At 40.7% G+C, this 17,669-nt stretch overlaps 1 protein-coding gene across 4 annotated transcripts in view; it reads right to left on the bottom strand.

The window, feature by feature from the left end:
* SGK3 (serum/glucocorticoid regulated kinase family member 3) overlaps positions 1 to 17,669 on the bottom strand; it is a 125,035-nt gene that overhangs the window by 64,179 nt on the left and 43,187 nt on the right. For 3 of the 4 annotated variants that reach the window (XM_004436251.3, XM_087420491.1, XM_087420493.1), the window contains exon 1: positions 9,969 to 10,044. The exons of the other annotated variant lie outside the window; for it this stretch is intronic. The gene's annotated coding sequence lies outside the window, so the exon portion shown is untranslated. Of the gene's footprint in view, positions 1 to 9,968; positions 10,045 to 17,669 lie in introns of those variants that run through there. 4 annotated transcript variants of the gene reach the window in all.

The raw sequence follows: 17,669 nt of genomic DNA on the forward strand, positions 1-17,669 counted from the left end.
TCCTTAAAGATTCTCCTTTCTTTCAAGCTAAAACAAACCAGCAACCTAACAATATTTAATATTTAGTGGCTAAGCTTATTACAAGCGAGACTGTGCTTGACATGTGTTGACCTGGTTGCTCCTCACAACAGCCCCACTGAGAGGAAACGAAGAAGAAATGGAAGCATAAAAAGACTAAGTAAACGGTCCCAGGTGGTGAAGTCAGGATTTGAACCAGGGGAAGTTTGACTTCGGGTCCTTTACTCACAATACCACGCTGCCTCTACCACATACATATGCTCTAAAGAGTCCTCTGGGAAGCAATGAAGAAGGTTCATAAACTTATTTTTAAGCGGTTAGAGGTAAAATTATAAAAAAGAAAGCCTGCTATTACTGGAAATTTAATGTATATTTATTCTATAAAACTGAAGCAATTAAAATTCTGCAAACTCATCTTATGGCCAGGAAGGCAAATAAAACAGAATGGGAAGAGGACTGATATTAAGAACCCCCACAACTAAGAAAGAACAGAACAAAAAGCTAGGCTGTTCAGGTGGGAATAAAAGTTGGAACTTATGGGGAGGTTCACAGGTATGCAGGGCTTTTCAAAAGAGGAACAGGAAAAGAACCTGCCTTCACTCTGCAGGAGAGTCACAAAATAATCTCATAGATTGGTTCCCAGGGGCAGCTGGCTTGCCCAGGGGCAGGTCACATGGCTCTAAGGAGACTAAGCTCAGTTATTAACCCAGAATGGAAGAACTAATCTTAACATCCAGCTAGTGAATCGACTCAGACAAGTCCAACAAGACAGAAAGAAGTGGGTCAGATGAGAACAGAATTTTCAGAGGCCAGCCAGATCTTAAGAGGGACAGTGATTTGCGAGGGTAATATAAGAGCTGGTAAACATATTTATAGCGGGTCTCATCAGGTGGACACGTGGCAATGTCTAGAGACATTTTTGGTTGTCACCACTTGGTGGGTTGCTAGTGGCTACATGTCAAGGGTGATGCTCAACATCCTACAATACCCAGGACAGCCACTACTACAGAAAACCATCTGGCCCAAAACGTCAATACTGTCGAGGCTGAGAAACTAACATTCATTGAGCACTAACGCCAGGCCCTGTTGCAAGTGCTCACATCTAACACATCACTTAATCCTCACAGCAATCCATGAAGTACGTATCATTATCCCTGTTTCACAGATGAAGAAACCTAGGCTACGAGGAGTACTTACTTCTACATGGTCACACAGCTTTGGGTGGTAGCACTGTGATGTGAACACAGCTCTGACCCGAGAGCCCGGGCTCGCACACACTGTTCCTCGATTTCTTATGGTACTGCTGCATGCGTCCCCTTCTTCTAAATCATCTTTTGAGACACAGAGTTGAAGAGAAGAGAGCACCAAGTGTCCATAAGCAATCGTGTTACAGAAAGAAAGCCCTGCAGACGAAAAGCAGCTTTCTGATTCTGCCACCAGGAGGGGTCAGGTTTGTGCACCACCATGTCAGGAGTGGCCCATCTTCTTGAAACGTCACACCATCAACATCTGACCAAGAGCATGGTATAGACAAGGCTCTGAGCACTGGTGCCATCACAAGGACAATCAAGGGCTAAATCATGAAATGAAGAGGACACAAGAAAGGATGCTATCCCAGGATATGGTTTTTAAAAAAAAGGGGGGGGGGGAGTTTGTCTTTTTTAGAAAAAGCATTCATAGATTTAAAATTTTTTACTTGGGGGCTATAAAAAGCAGAACTATGGATGGAATTCCAAGAGAGAAAATGGTCCAAATTCATGTTATGTTAAAATTTTGTTGATAAATATTGCTTAAAATAGTTAAGGTGTTTTTTTTTTTAAAGCATTTTTCTTCATCCTTGTGCCCATCTTTTTGTCCATTGTATTCAATTATTGTCCTGGATCTTGTCCATCTTTGTTTCAGACAGCCAAAAAAAATTTTTTACAAGAAGCCCAAAAGATTCTTCTGCTTTTACCTCTAAAATACAAGCAGAGAGGTTCTGAACTCCATTTCCTCCACACATCATAACTGTTTGGTACTGACTAGTGGACCCTACCTCAACTACAAGGTAGACACATTCACAAGCATCACTGTTCACTCTTAACTAATACGGCAGAGAGGGGGTCAGTGATTCACACTAAGGCTAAACGGAACTCAAGAACAAGCCTGTATCAAAAGGAAGGAATTAGGCCTGGAAGAGCTACAAGTTTTCTTCAGCAGACAGACAACACTGGCGCTGGGTGTTTGGGAACAAGGGTACCAAAGAACGGAGCTGACAGAGCCGGTCAAGGAAGAGACAAAAGAAAACCCACACACAGACACTGGGCAGGCACGGGAACTGCTCTGGGAAATGGCGACACTCCCAATGAACAAGAAAAGGAACCAGGAGTGAGGATGTGGCAGGAATTATTCAAAGAGGGAAACAAGCCAAGTGGGTGGGTTTCATTTTAAACTACTTTAAAAGCACCTTCCCAGGAAATTCTTATCCCAAACTAACTGGTTACCTTACTGAAAGTCTACTGTAATAATATATAATCTGTTTCTGTTTATTTCTGCCTCTCAGAATACTAGCTCCGAAAATATCCAAAATGTTTCCATAGAAACAAAGCACATCTTTGTCACATCTATAAATTAAGTTCATTGCAGAACAGATTAAAAATCTTAACAGGATCTGCCAGTGGAAGATACATAGTAACCATCTCCCCACACACATCACAGGATGAATCAATTACAACTTTTCCTGTTTTCCTTCCTTACTAATATATCCTTCCTCTAATTCCCACCCAACCCCCCTCTATGATTTTTCCCTCATTTTTGTATCACAAAGCAGTCCTCGTTTTTCCTAGGTTTATCACGTCTCTTATTTGAGGCACCTTTTATTTATCCTGATTCTTGAAAAAGAAAAGTGATATAAGAATTAAAAAATATGTACAAAATATGCAATGTTGAACACAACACAGAAGAATAGTCTGCACCCAACTATTTCATAGGAGTGTCCAAGAACCTCAATGAAAGTTCCATGAGATGGTTGGTTCCCTGAAACCAGCTGCATTTTATTACAGACATTTGAGGAAGGGACGGAGTGAGGAGGTGGAAGTAACCACTGACAGTTCTTTGTTTTCCAGTACTTGAACCCAAAATGCCAGCATAAGAAGGAAGGCTTTAAATTTACTCCAAATGATAATGTGTCCCTCCGCTGGTTCCAGAACCGATAGGGTAAGGATGATAACTGTAACAGCAATGCTCTGCTCTATCCTTCTAAGCTCCCAAGGTCATCATCTTGGGTTCCTGATCACCAGAATGCCTGCCCTATTTCTGGCTTCCCAAGCTTTTCCATTGGGAGGCGCGCTCCCAGTGTATCTTCCAGGCAGATGTGAACTCAGAACACTTCCAAGGACGATTCCTGGAGGACTGTGATCACTGGCAGCGTGATGGGGGGAAGGGTGATTATACGAGACAAGAGAAAAGCAAAGGGAGAATTCACACAGAACTAGCAGCGGTAAAAATCCTGCAGGCCCAAGGAAGCCTAGGGTAACGCTAGTTCTGACTGGGGAGGTTGGGAAAATTCGGATTGAAGAGGCCTGGAATTAGGCCTGGAAGAGCTACAAACCAAAAAAACAACCACCACCACAACCCAAACAAACAAAAAACCCCACAAAGACAACAATCCCATCACATCTCACAGAATCTCTTGGGAGAGCCTTCAATCTGCTTCCATTCTAACCCCCTTCCAATCCATTCTTTCCGCAGTAGCCACAGTGATTTTTTAAATCACTGTAAATCTGATAATTTCACTCATTTGCTTAAACCGTTTCCACGACTTCACACTGCCCTTAGAATGAAATCCAAACTCTGAATTACTGCTAACAACCTACAAGCACCCACACGGCCTGACCTTTTCTCCCTCTCCAGCTACATCCCACCAGGGCCTCTTGCCCCTCTCCTCACTAGACTCCCGTCAAAACAGCCCCTCCCTAGTTCTCACACACACTGAGCCCTTTCCCATCTCCAGTCTCTTGTACCTGTGTCCCCTCTGCCTGGAATGCCTTCCCTGCAGCTCTTCATATTGAGACCTTTGTTCAAATGTCACTTCCTCCAAGCCTTCATGATCACCCTAACGAAAGTGCTCCTTCCCCAAATTAATCTTCTGTCACTATCCTGGCTTTTTCCATTTTAGCATTTATTACCATCTAGGATTGCATACTGCTTGTTTACTGAGAACCTCCCTGACTAGAGTGTAGAAACTGTAACTTATTCACTGCCATGCACTTAGTAGCCCCCAATACACATTTGTTTGTTTCATTTATTCATTCAACAAACAGGTGGAGAGACACACCTGGAAATTCCAATTTGCCGAAGTGTGCAAGGGAGCTCTTCAAAGCAACCACTGGCTCATCATTCCTTCATCTGTCTCCTGAATCATCAATTTCTCCCTCTTTACTATATCAATCCCATTATTATACAGGATATGTTATCTTAATAAAAACCCTCCCTAAAAATATAGATTTACTTAGTTAACAAATTCTTACATACTGCTTAACCATGTGCTGGGGATATGTAACTAGTCTGTGCCCCAACTTTTATTATTTGCATGAATGATCCTATTTGATAACACCCTTAACTAAGGCTTTTTAAAAAAGGAGAACTTAGGGTAAATACAGATGCTTATACAGTGTAAAAAAGAAAACTTTACTCCAAAGCAAATATTTCCTTTCAAGATTCTTCTTCTGACAGTAACATTTTACTGGTTAGCACATTAGAAGAAATCTCCCAAAGGCCAAAACTTACAACCAATTACATATTTAAATTATAGTGCAATTTAAATGTAAATTACAGTACATTAGCTTCAAATCTTGACCTTACATTAGCAATGTTATTAGTAAAAATAATATGCAGAATTTTACCTTCAAGTTTTAACATTTCAAAAATTAAGACTTTAATATATATTTTCCCTACCAACTCTTTCCTATCAATAGAAACTGCAGCTTCATGCCAGGAATGGTAAAATAAATTGAGACTCTACCTACCTGTCTACAAAATGACAGGCCCTACCTGTAAGTACTCAAAGTCAAGAACAAAGAAAATAATTAAGCTAACACACAAGCCCTAGAATTGGAAAACCCCAGATGAGGTTTGGGAGGCAACAGGACAGAAGAAAAGATGAAATTAAATTGCAGAAATGTTTATACAAGTTCTGGAAACAAGTTTTAATCTATTAGAAAAAGTCACAAGTAAAATAAAAAGTCACTCAATTGGAATATGTAGAAAGATATGCTTGTAATGAAATGAAGCAAAATATATTAAATCAAATGCTGATATCAAACAACAAAACTAGAAGCTTCAACAACAGACACATTCAAGTATCGTACACCTATCATCTTTCTCTGAAGAACTAAAGGCTTCTGGCATATATCTCCTCTATATACCCAGGAAAATAAATTAGGAAAGAAGTATGAACATTTTACTAGTTTAAACAACAAAGAGGAAGAAGGTAGACTACTTTCTGCAGACCAAAAAGAGGAAGAGAACATTCAGTCCTATCCAGCTCAGAAAACAAAGCAGGGAGACAGTGTTGTTTGTGCCTAGGGATGCAAAAACAAAATAAAGCTTAGGAATAATACCCCACAAGACAATCCAAAGCTGCAGATGTTGCTCCATAAAGTCTGTCTTGTCTTTCCTGATTGAGTTTATTGTGTATTTTTTCTAAACTTCTGTCTGTCCATTTATGTGGTGTTGGGTATGGTGTTGCTCTCCCTATACCTTCTTCCTTCTATGATTCCAGATGTCAGTATCTTCATTTGTATCTTTTCATTTAGCACTGAATTTCTCCCTGCCGTCTTCCTTAATTGTCCATATTGTAGAAATGATTGTTAAAGCACAATATGTAATGATTTAAAGCCCTATTAAAAAGAACTTTAAGGGGCCAGCCTGGTGGCGCAAGCAGTTAAGTGGGCGCGCTCCGCTGAGGCAGCCTGGGGTTCACTGGTTCGGATCCTGTGCGCACACCAACGCACTGCTTGGCAAGCCATGCTGTGGCGGCGTCCCATATAAAGTGGAGGAAGATGAGCATGGATGTTAGCCTGGGGCCAGTCTTCCTCAGCAAAAAAAAGAGGAGGATTGGCAGATGTTAGCATAGGGCTGATCTCCTCACAAAAAATAAAAAATAAAAAGAACTTTAAGTTCATCTGTATTTAAAAAACAAGTTAGTGGGTGTATGTCTTATTTTTCCTTAAGAAAGTAACTGCAATTTGTGTATGCATGCTTCTTGTCTTCCAGGAGCTTATAGGTAGCAAAACAGAAAAGACAAATGCCCAAAGAATTACAACTCAAAGTAGACTGTGATAAATTCCCTAAGAAAGGTATGAAAAGTCACCAGAATTTGGAGGAAGGAAAAATCACTTCCAACTGAACTTATCTAGGTATTTGGGGGGCGGAGGGGTGACATATGAGGGAGGTTTTGAAGGCGGGGCACTAAAAACAGAAAGGGCAGCAAAAGTCCTTGGTACAAACAAGGAATAGCCATTAGTCCAGTTTTTCTGAATTCCTGCCCACTTATGGGAAAAGGCTCACTCACTAATAAAAGAAAGAGAAACTGTCATGAAGCAACATCCATCTTGCAATTTTATAGGGTTGTCTTGACATGAGTACAGCCATGTTTGGCCGCTCCATTGACCTACAGCCACCAGCACAAAAAGAAATACAAAGCTGCTTTCTGTGTGGTGGGAACTGGCCTTTTCCCGGGAACTGGCCTTTCTCCCACGGAGAGAGTTGCAAGTTGTAACATTTCAAGGCTCTTGGAGCGTCGTGGCCCGGAATGGACTGGCCATCTGTGCCGGGCTAAGACGATAACCAAAGAGAACAATGCACGTACGCAACTACTGGGCTGGGACGTTAGCCAGGGGGCTCAGTACACGTACGCCACTGATAACCATTTGTGCATGGGAACACTAAATGCTTGCTCTGCAAACTCTGTAATTGCTTACTCTGAAAATTACTGATGGTATAAAAACTGCTGGAAACTGAGCCTCAGAGAGAGTTCCACCTAGAGAGAGTTCCACCTGTGGAAGGGACACCTTGCCCAGGACGTGTGATCCTTGCCCAGCCGCGTCGATTGACAGAGCTCTCCCGGCAGTGGGGCGTGGATGTTGTGAGTAACTGATTTGATGTGAAGTAATTGATTTGATGTGTAGTAAGTGATTTGATGTGTTCTCTTTTTGGTTAACCTGGTGTTTCTCTTTCTGGTTGATTTGTGTCATTTCTCTTCAGCCGATGTGGGTATTTTCCCTTTCCAGTCGGGCTGATGTTTTTTCCCTCTTAATATTTGACCTATTTGGATCTGTTTGCAGACTGTCACCTTTACTATCCTCTATATAATAAAATATACCTCAGTCCATTTGTTTGGAGTGGAAAGTGTCTTTTACGTCTCCGATCGAATCCCCGAACCTCTCTTAACAAGGGTATTACCATTAAATCCTTATTTTAGTTTCATATTTACAAGTGTAAGTTGGAAATTACTTTTCTTATATACAGGAGATACAGGCTGGAAAAGTGGATCTGAGATCACGTTGCAGACAACTTGGAATGCCAGGCTTCTCGCTCTGGATTTCATTCTGCAGATGAGGATGCGAAGCCATCTGAAAAGGGAACTTGAAGGGCTGTAGGTGTAGAGGATGGAATGAAATGGAGGAAGGCTTCAAGAAATAGGGGCTTGGCAACAACAGGAATGGCAGGTTTGCAAAAAATTGACAGGAGAAATAAGACAGTAACTATTCGCCTGGAGTGCAAGGTAGAAGAAGGAATTAACATTGCCTCAAGGTTTTATTCCTGGGTAACTTGGAGAAATAACCAGAAATATGGGGAGAGGAGAGCAGGGCAAAATGATAATGAATTGGCTTAAGTAATTACTAGCGATAGCTGGAAACGTCTGCATCAGATCCATGCATTTGACACCTGGTGCCAAGCATTGTTTCCAGGCACTTAGGACATAGCAATGAACAGAACCAGGCAAGCACTCCTACTCTCACGGAACTTATCCTCTAGTGGCAGACAGCAGATAATGAACAGATAAATACATATTAGAGGAAGAGTGGGGTTGTATGGAATTTTAAATAGCATGGTCTGACTGAGATGGTAACATCTGAACAAATACCTAGAGGTGAGGAAGTGAACTATGCAAGGAGCAGAGAACAGTCAGCAACTAACACACCAGTATCTCCAAACAATTTCACACTCCATGATGCTTTTGAAGTTAGCAGCAATTGCAACATATCTCTTCGGACCCAGTCTTATTTCCTTGGGCTAGCACTCAGCGTTCCACTTCCCGACTCAATCCTACCCCATCAAGAAAATTTCACCAATGACCAGTGATAACAAACTGCCTAGTAGCTCAATTTGTTTACACTGGCTGTTCAAGTTCCCCACACGGGAGACAAGGACTGCATTTTAAAACAACAAAACCAAAGCACTGCTAGAACATGTTTGTACAAAGCTTAAGAAGACAATCATCTTGTTCTCAAAGCAATCATTGATGTAGCAACTTTGAGACTTGTGATTTAAATCAAAGGTGCTGAAGAATGATTATGAATCATGCAATTAAGCTACCAAGCAGGATGTTGCTGAGAGAAAAACCAGTCACAGCACCATAAAACTGTCAAAAATCAAAATAGTACTATTATCAAAACTAGAAGTAATAACATCCTTCAATCTTATAATTTGTTGCTCAGCAGAGCTGAATTCTAGTCTAAGCTCTGCCATTTACTGGTTCTGCTTCTTTGGGTCTCATCCTTATCTGTAAAGGGTAGCTGGTCTGATTTCTTTAGATTCAATTCTGAAATTCTATGTGGCAAGTTACGGTTCCTATGATGTTTAGTTCATTTATATATTTGGGTACGCTGGTTTACCTCATTTTGCAATAACAGTACAAATAAGCACCCACCTCAACCAGCACAACTTATAAGGTCTGTATAAAGCGATACGAACTTCTTTTCAACAAAGCTACCAGAGTTTGGTGCTTAAAATGAGGCTACACCCACTCTAAAGGTGCTGCCTTTTCTCATCCCGCTTTTAGAACCACCTTCAAGAGTCCGGGGTTTTGTATCATTCGAGAGTGGATTTGATTTGAAACAAAGTGGATGATTCCATCGGGTAGGTAATACCTCTAGTACCAGAGAAAAGTAATGAGACCTTTTCTGGTGGGACTGTCTTTGAAAACTATTCCAAGGGAATCCCCAAGTATTTCTACCAACAGCTCTGCAGAAAGGTTTCCGGTGGTGACAACTTTGAGGATTAACGCCCACCTCAATGCCTAATGAAGAAAACAGCCAAAGTTATTGTGGACTATGTGCCAGGCACTAAGCATTAACTCATTTAATCCGCATAACAATCCTATAAGGGTGGAACTATCATTAGCCCCATTTTACATATGCAGAAACAAAGACATAGAGAAGTTAAGCAAATTGCCCAAGTTTTCACAATTAATAGGTAGATTCAAACCCAGGCATTCTGGCTTCAAAGCCTGCACGCTTAATGCCACGATACACTGCCTATGTAAACCCTGGTATCCCCGTTTAAATAACAGTCACATTACTAGTCCAACTCTTCCTGCAAACTGAATAACACGAAGTCAAAATAAAGCCGCACCGCAAGTTCCCTATCAAGTTTCTCTTCCAGTCCTGAATCATGAACTAGAAATATATTTTAAAGAGTATAAATTAAAGAACCTGAGGTCTCTCGAGATTTGGAGAGAGCGTGTGTGGAGCAACGCAAATGTTTTCTGTCTGGGAGCTAAAGCCATGAACAAGTGCGGCAGAGCTGGAGCCCGACTCGGTGTCTCCCTCCTTCTGGGAGTTCACTGACCGCCCGCGCAGCAGCGGCACACGAGCCCGTCCGGCCAATCCACACCTGCCTCGGCCGTGCCCGCGGGGGTCCCTCCACCCGGCCCGCGCGGCGCCGGGACCCCTCCCCACACTTACCTTCGGGGACCCACGCCTGGCGCGTGGCGAGCGAGAAGCTCCCCCTCAGCTGCGCCACAGTCCGCAGAGCTCCGCGCACGCCTCCCGCCCCCAGCGGCGCTCCGCGCCCCGCGCCCCGGCCAGACCTCCGGGCCCCGCCCCCGAGACAGGCCCCGCCCCCGCCAATCAACGGCGCCCCCTCGGCCGCCGGCCCCGCCCAAAATGGTGGGGCGGGGCTTCTGCTCATTCAGCTCTGCCCCAGCCCGGCACGCTAGGGGGCGGTGGACCCGAGAGGAGCTGTGAGCAGGGTGCCGCCCTGGAGGCCCTAAATAAATAAAAGGGGGAAGGGCCTGGGGGGAGGAGGCGGTGCCTGACCCTAATGGAGGAATGGCGGGACGCACGCAGAGGGAAGGGGGAAAAGAAGAGAGACAGCTGTAGGGGTAAGATGAGGAAAGAGGCTTGGGAAGGGAAAGCGAAGGCACTCTCCCCAGGCTCTAGCTAAGGTGTAGGACTGGGTGAGAGATCTCAAAACAACACAGTTCACTTATTCAGGGCATCGGCATAATCTCATTCTCCTCGGGCATAGTGGGAGTCACACACGAATTCAGGGTTCCATGCGTGAGAAGTCATAGGGAATAGGGTTTAAAGGGGCAAAGAAAGGAGGCAGTTCCTTTACTGACCTCCACCTTGCATCCTTGTTCTTCATTTTAAAAATTGTGGAAACAACTCCCAGTAAGGATCCTCACCCCAGGCTTAATTTAATGTTAATCATTCCCTCTCCCCTCAAACAGCTCAGACACTTTTCCAGAAGGCAGACCCATTACACCCAGGCCGATTTGGGCATAAATGCCCATAGTGTACTACTACAATGCGACTGCATGGATGGATAAAGGGGGAAAGGTCAGAGGACTCACAAGGAATTATTTTAACTATTAATTTATTTGATTTTGGAAGGTAAAAAACGATTTCAGGAATCACGTAAATAACTAATTGAATTATGATGGGGAAACACAAGGCTCACTTTGCCAACAAGCATACCTTTGCTACAAGAATTTCAGAAAATAGTACCAAGAGGGAAGCCTAGCTGTGTGGCTTCAAGGGAAGTCACAATAGAAACCCTCAATATCCTTATTTGTAAAATGAAGAGATTAGGCCAGCTGACTTCAAGATCTCTAAACGTCCTTCCGCACATGATTTCATCCTGCCAGGTTCAACAATTAAAGGAGAAGGTCTACAGGGAAAGCGCTGTCCAGTCAGGAGCCACACTGAGAAATTGGGAATTTTTTTTTTTTTGAGGAAGATTAGCCCTGAGCTAACATCTGTTGCCACTCCTCCTCTTTTTGCTGAGGAAGACTGGCCCTGGGCTAACATCCGTGCCCGTCTTCCTCTACTTTATATGTGGGATACCTGCCATAGCATGGCTTGAAAAGCAGTGTGTAGGTCCATGCCAGGGATACGAACCTGTGAACTCTGGGCCACTTAAGTGAAGTGTGCAAACTTAACCACGGGCCGGCCCCAGAAACTGGGAATTTTTAGAAAAAGCCTCAGGGATTTCTGGCATCACTTCCTTCAAACTCTCCTTTCTGACGTTTCTATTTGCGATAATAATAACACTCTTGTCCTAGCTCAAAATCTTTGACTCTTCTTCCCTCTCAATCCTCACATTGAGTCACCAGGTCCTTGGCTTTCTTCATTACAGTCTCTTCAATGACCCTTCTCATTTTCACTGCTATCTCTATATAAAGTACAAATTCAAACAACTCAGGATCTTCCATCTGACCCTCTCCTACTTTTTCCACCTAATCTCCAACTACTCTCTCTGTGCACATCTGTCTGCCAGCTGTCTCCTCACTGTACAGTATCCACAACACACAGCCAACATTCCTGCCACCGAACATTTATACCCACTACTTCCCAGCTCAGAACGCTTCTCAGTCCTAGCTACCTGTCCAGACTGCAATGGCTCAGCTCAGGGACCTTTCTCTGCAATAAAATGCTATAATACTTAGGTTCTGTACCACTCAACCTGGCACTTCGTAGGGCCACCTTGTTTTGTTTTCTCTCTTATTTATAATATTTATCTCCAAAATTAAATTGGAAGCTACTTACTGGATGTCCCCAGGCCCCAGCCAATTAATAAAGAAAAAGCTATTTTCAATATCTCTAAAAGCCTAAAAGAAATTATATATTCATCTACAATTTGCCTATTCAGGTTACCTATAACAGCAAGATTCTCTGTTTTTATCTGAAATTATATGACACTGAAGTAACACCAGTTACTTCATGCTAACCAAAGCTTTGATGGGCAGTTATATGTGACTGATTAAAAAAAAATGGGAAAATAAATTATCATTAAATAAGACTTGTTTTGAAGACTAAATCTTTGAGATTCAAGGAGGTACATAAAAATAAAAATTAGCCTACTCATTCTTTGTCATCTCATTGCCCAAACAAGTGATATACTCATAGTAAGAATGTATTAAAAGAATGTATTAAAAATACATTCATCAGTCTATGATTATTTTCAGCTTTCCTTAAGCCCTCTCTCTCCCTTGCTGTAATTAAAATACTGATCTTTTCTTTTTCATGAAAATAAGATTATAGGAGTTTCCCCTTCTAATTTCAAATAAATTCTCAAGAATAAGATAAACAAGAATCACACAGCACTTTTTTTGTGTGTGTGAGGAAGATCGGCCCTGTGCTAACATCTGCCAATCCTCCTCTTTTTTTGCTGAGGAAGACTGGCCCTGGGCTAACATCCGTGCCCATCTTCCTCCACTTTACATGGGACGCTGCCACAGCATAGCTTGCCAAGCGGTGCATCAGTGCGCACCCAGGATCCGAACCGGTGAACCCTGGGCCGCCTCAGCGGAGCATGCGCACTTAGCCGCTTGCGCCACGGGGCCGGCCCCCACATAGTGCTTCTTAAAGTTAGACTAGAAAGGTTTTTAGTGTTCTAGAAATAAACCCTCAAATCACAGTAAATTGCCTATGTTAGGTGGCCCTATATATTATTAAGATCTTTAGAATTTTCCTTAACTGCAACCTTACCCAGATGACAAAGCAGAAGCAGAACCAAGTTTGCAGAATGAGTACAAGAGTGAAAACTGATTTGCAATCTATCAATGGCCCCTTGTGTTTTGAAAATGTCACTGGCACATTTAAGGGTGGCCCCAGAGCTCTGAAGTCTGGCCCAAACAATCTATAAATCGCTACTCACAGCAAACCTTTATAATATTCTGGAGATTTAAGAAGTATTAAATAGGCAGACTAAACAACAGTCACTTCATTTTACAGAGTGGTTGTACCAGAGGCTATTGGTTATAGACTCTTGGAACTTTTCTCTTCCTGTCCTCAAAATGTGAGGTGACTATATGAGTAGAGCCTTGGGGGACCTTCAGAATCTAGCCAAGATAAAGTAACAAGGACCGTATTTACCCTCCCACCTAAAACAATGACAACAACAAAAAGGAGCCAGACGAAATATATGACAACAGTTTTCAAGATAGTGAATATCAGGCAGTGAAGAAGAGTGATCCCTCAGAGATGGTAAATGAACAAGGTTTACCCCAGCTTATTACCTATGGAGAACTTACAGGCCATGGCATAGGAAGGCGGAATTGCAGGAGGGCCCAGCAGATTCCGAGTTGAAGAGAGGGAGCTATGAGTCTAGGGAGAACAAGATGGCTAGAGTTCACAAGACAGAGTATGAGAAACAGGATAACCACAGAGAATCCCAGAGATCTACAGAGGGTCCTCCTGGAGAATTCAACAGTGCTGATTGGCGCATGCGTATGAGGAAACTACCCAAGGTCGAGGAAAGAAGAAACCATCTGAAAGCAACAGAGGGAACAGTACTGGGCACTTACAGAGGTCAAGGAATAGTGGCTGTTCACACCAGCCCAACTGAAAAACCTCCCATTTCAATGAGGTAGAGTACTCAGAAGGGTCTTGCTTTAGTACTGGAGAGTAATCAGCCCTAGACTAAATACTGCTTGGTGCTGCCAAAAAATAAAAGATCTGAAAGGATCAAACTATTTTAAAGTAATTTAACTGCATCTCAAATTAAAATTAAAGCATATTTATTAGAATACAAAAATATATGGCACTCAACAAGATAAAATTCACACTATCTGCCAATCAAATATTACAAGGCATGCAAGGAAGCAGAAAAATATGACACATAATGAGGAGAAAAATCAATTACAAACTAACCCACAACTGACATAGATGTTAGAATTAGCAGACAAGGACATTAAAACAGTTATTATAATGTCTCTACTCAAAAAATTAAGTAGAGACAAGGAAAGTATAAAAAATTTCTAAATCCAACTTCAAGAGATGAAAACAACAATCTCTAAGGTGAAAAATTACACTGCATAGGATTAACAGAAAAGTAGATATTGCAGAAGAAAGGATTAGTGAACTGGAAGACACAATAAAAACTTTTCAAAATGAACTATATAGAGAAAAAGGAATTAAAAAGAAAAGAGAGGCCAGCCCGGTGGCATAGTGATTAAGTTTGCACGCTCCACTTCAGCAGCCCGGGGTTCACAGGTTTGGATCCTGGGCGCAGACCTATGCACCGCTTATCAAGCCATGCTGCAGCGGCGTCCCATATATAAAGTAGAGGAAGATTGGCACAGATGTTACCTCAGTGACAATCTTCCTCAAGCAAAAAGAGGATAATTGGCAACAGATGTTAGCACAGGGCCAATCTTCCTCACCAAAAAAAAAATGAAAGAGAAGAGAATCAATGAGCTATGAGACAAACTTCAGCCTAATATACTTGTCACTGGAGTCCCTGAAGGAGAGGGTAAAGGTGGGGTTGGGAAAGAGGATCAGAAAAGACATTTGAAGAAATATGACTGATATTTTTCAAAATGTGATGAAAATTATAAGCCCACAGATCTGACAAGCTCAATGAACCCAAACACTGGGAACATGAAGAAACTAAACCAGGACATTTCATAATGAAATTACTGAAAACCAGCGATAGAGCAAAAATCGTAATAGCAGCCAGAGAAAAAAAGACATGCTATGTATGGAGAAACAAAAGTAAAGATGACAACAGATTTCTTGTCAGAAATAGTGCAAGAAAAAGACGGTGGAGCAACATCTTTGAAGTACTGAACAAAAAAACTGTAAACCTAAAATTCTGTACCCAGCAAAAATATCTTTCAAAACTGAAGGCAATATAAAGATTTCTTTCAGACGTACAAAAGCTGAAAGAATTCATAACTAGAAGACTCACACTACAAGAATGTTAAAGAAAGTCCATCAGACAGAAGGAAAATGATTCCAGATTTCTAGAAGTATAGATGTACACTAGGAATGAAGAACACTGGAAATAGTAACAACAGAGGTAGATATATGTTGTTGCTTTTTTTATAATTTAAATATCTTTAAAAGATAATAACTGTTTAAACAACAATAGTAATAATTTATTGTGGGTTTCATAGGCTATGTATAAGTAAAATGTATGACAACAATAGCATAAAAGCTGGGAGGAGAGACATGGAAGTATACTATTGTAAGGTGTATCCTATAATTAAGTGTAAGCATCCTGTAAGTTATATGGTATAATTCAATTGAAGATAGACTGTAATAAATGAAAGATGTATAATGTAACCATTAAAATGAGGAAAAAGAATAACTAATAAGCCAACAAAGGAGAAAAAATAGAATCATAATGTTCAATCAAAAATAAGGCAGAAGAAGAGTACAAAAAAGCTCACAAAGAACAGATGAGACAAATAGAAAACAAATAACAAGATGACAGACATAAACCTAACTCATATCAATAATAAAATTAAACCTAATGGTGAAAACACCCAATTAAAATTTGTCATATTGGATAAACAAAGCAAGACCCAACTATATGTTGCCTACAAAAAAACTACACTTCAAATGTAGACAAATAGGTTAAAATTAAAAGGCTAGAAAAAGATATACCATGCTTACACTAGTCAAAAGAAAGCTGGAGCAGCTATATTAATATCATACAAAGTAGATTTCAGAGCAAATATTACCAAGAAAAGAGAAGTTCATTTCATAATTATGAAGGGGCCAATTCATCATGAGGACATAAAACTCCTAAACGTTTATGCACCTTATAACAGAGCTTCAAAATATATGAGCACAAACTGAAACAACTTTAAGGAAAAATAGACACATCCACAATTATAGTCAGCTGTTTCAAAATCTCACAGCACAAGTAGAGAGAAAATCAGCAAGGATATTGTCTTAGTCAATTTGGGCTGCTATAACAAAATACCAAAGACAGGGTAGCTTATAAACAACAGAAATTTAATTCTCACAGTTCTGGAGACTGGAAGTCTGAGATCAGGGTGCCAGCACAGTTGAGTGAGGGGCCTCTTCCTGATTGATAGCCAGCATCTCCTCTGTGTCGTCACATGGTGGAAGGGACTAGAGAGTTCTGCAGGATCTCTTTTATAAGAGCACTAATCCCATTCATGAAGGCTCCACCATCATGACCTAATCACCTCCCAAAGGCCCCACATACTAATACAATCATCTTTGGAGGTTACAATTTCATCATATGAATTTGGGGGGGGGGCACAAACCATAGCAGATATGGAAGACCTAAATTCAACACTATTAACCATCTTAACCTAACTGGCATTATTAGATCACTCCAAGACAGAAGAATATACATTCTTTTCAAGTGCACACAAGACATTTACCAAGACAGACCATATACTAGGCCATAAAACAAGTTTCAACAAATTTATAAAGATTCAAGTCATACAAAGTATGTTCTGTAACTACAATGAAATTAAATTAGAAATCAATAACAGAAATACCTCTGGAAAATCTTCAAATATTTGGAATCAAAATATACAATTCTAAATAACCCATTGGTCAAAGAAGAAATCAAAAGGAAAATTAGAAAATATTCTGCACTGAATGAAAATGAAAACACAACATATCAAAATTAGTGGATGGCACTAAAGCAGTACTTAGGTGATAATACCCATATTATAAAAGAAGAAAGGTCTCAAATCAATGACCTTAGCTTCTACCTTATAAAACTCGAAAAAGAGCAAACTGAACCAAAATAATCCAAAGAAAGGAAGTAATATAGATCAGAGCACAAATCAATGAAAGAGAAAAAAGAAAAATCAATGAAACCAAAAGTTAATTTTTTGAAAAACTAAAACTGATAAGCCAAACTGATTAGCACAAAAAGAGAGAAGACACAAATTACCAATATCAAGAATGACAGATGTGATATTATTCAGATCCTACAGATATTAAACATATAATAAGGGAATATCATGAACAATTATATGCCAATAAATTCAACAACTTAGATGAAATGTACAAATTCCTTAAAGGACACAAACTACCAAAGCTCACTCAAGAAGAAACAGATAAATCAAATAGCTCAATATTTATTAGAGAAATTGAGTCTGTAGTTAAAAACAATTTCCCAAAGAAAATTCCAGTACCAGATGGCTTCATTGGTGAATTCTACCAAACATTTAAGGAGGAAATGATACCAAATATATATAAATATTCCAGAAAATTGAAGAGGAGGGAATACTTCCCAACTCATTCCATGAAGCCAGCATTACTCTAACAATAAAAACAAGGATATTACAAGAAAAGAAAACTCCAAACCAATATCCCTCATAAACATAGATGTAAAAACTGTATAAAAAATTTTAGCAAGTTGCATCCAAAAATACATAAAAA

Source organism: Ceratotherium simum, chromosome 31 (assembly GCF_057802395.1).
Source record: "Ceratotherium simum simum isolate JZ-2026a chromosome 31, ASM5780239v1, whole genome shotgun sequence".
Taxonomy (NCBI): Eukaryota; Metazoa; Chordata; class Mammalia; order Perissodactyla; family Rhinocerotidae; genus Ceratotherium; species Ceratotherium simum.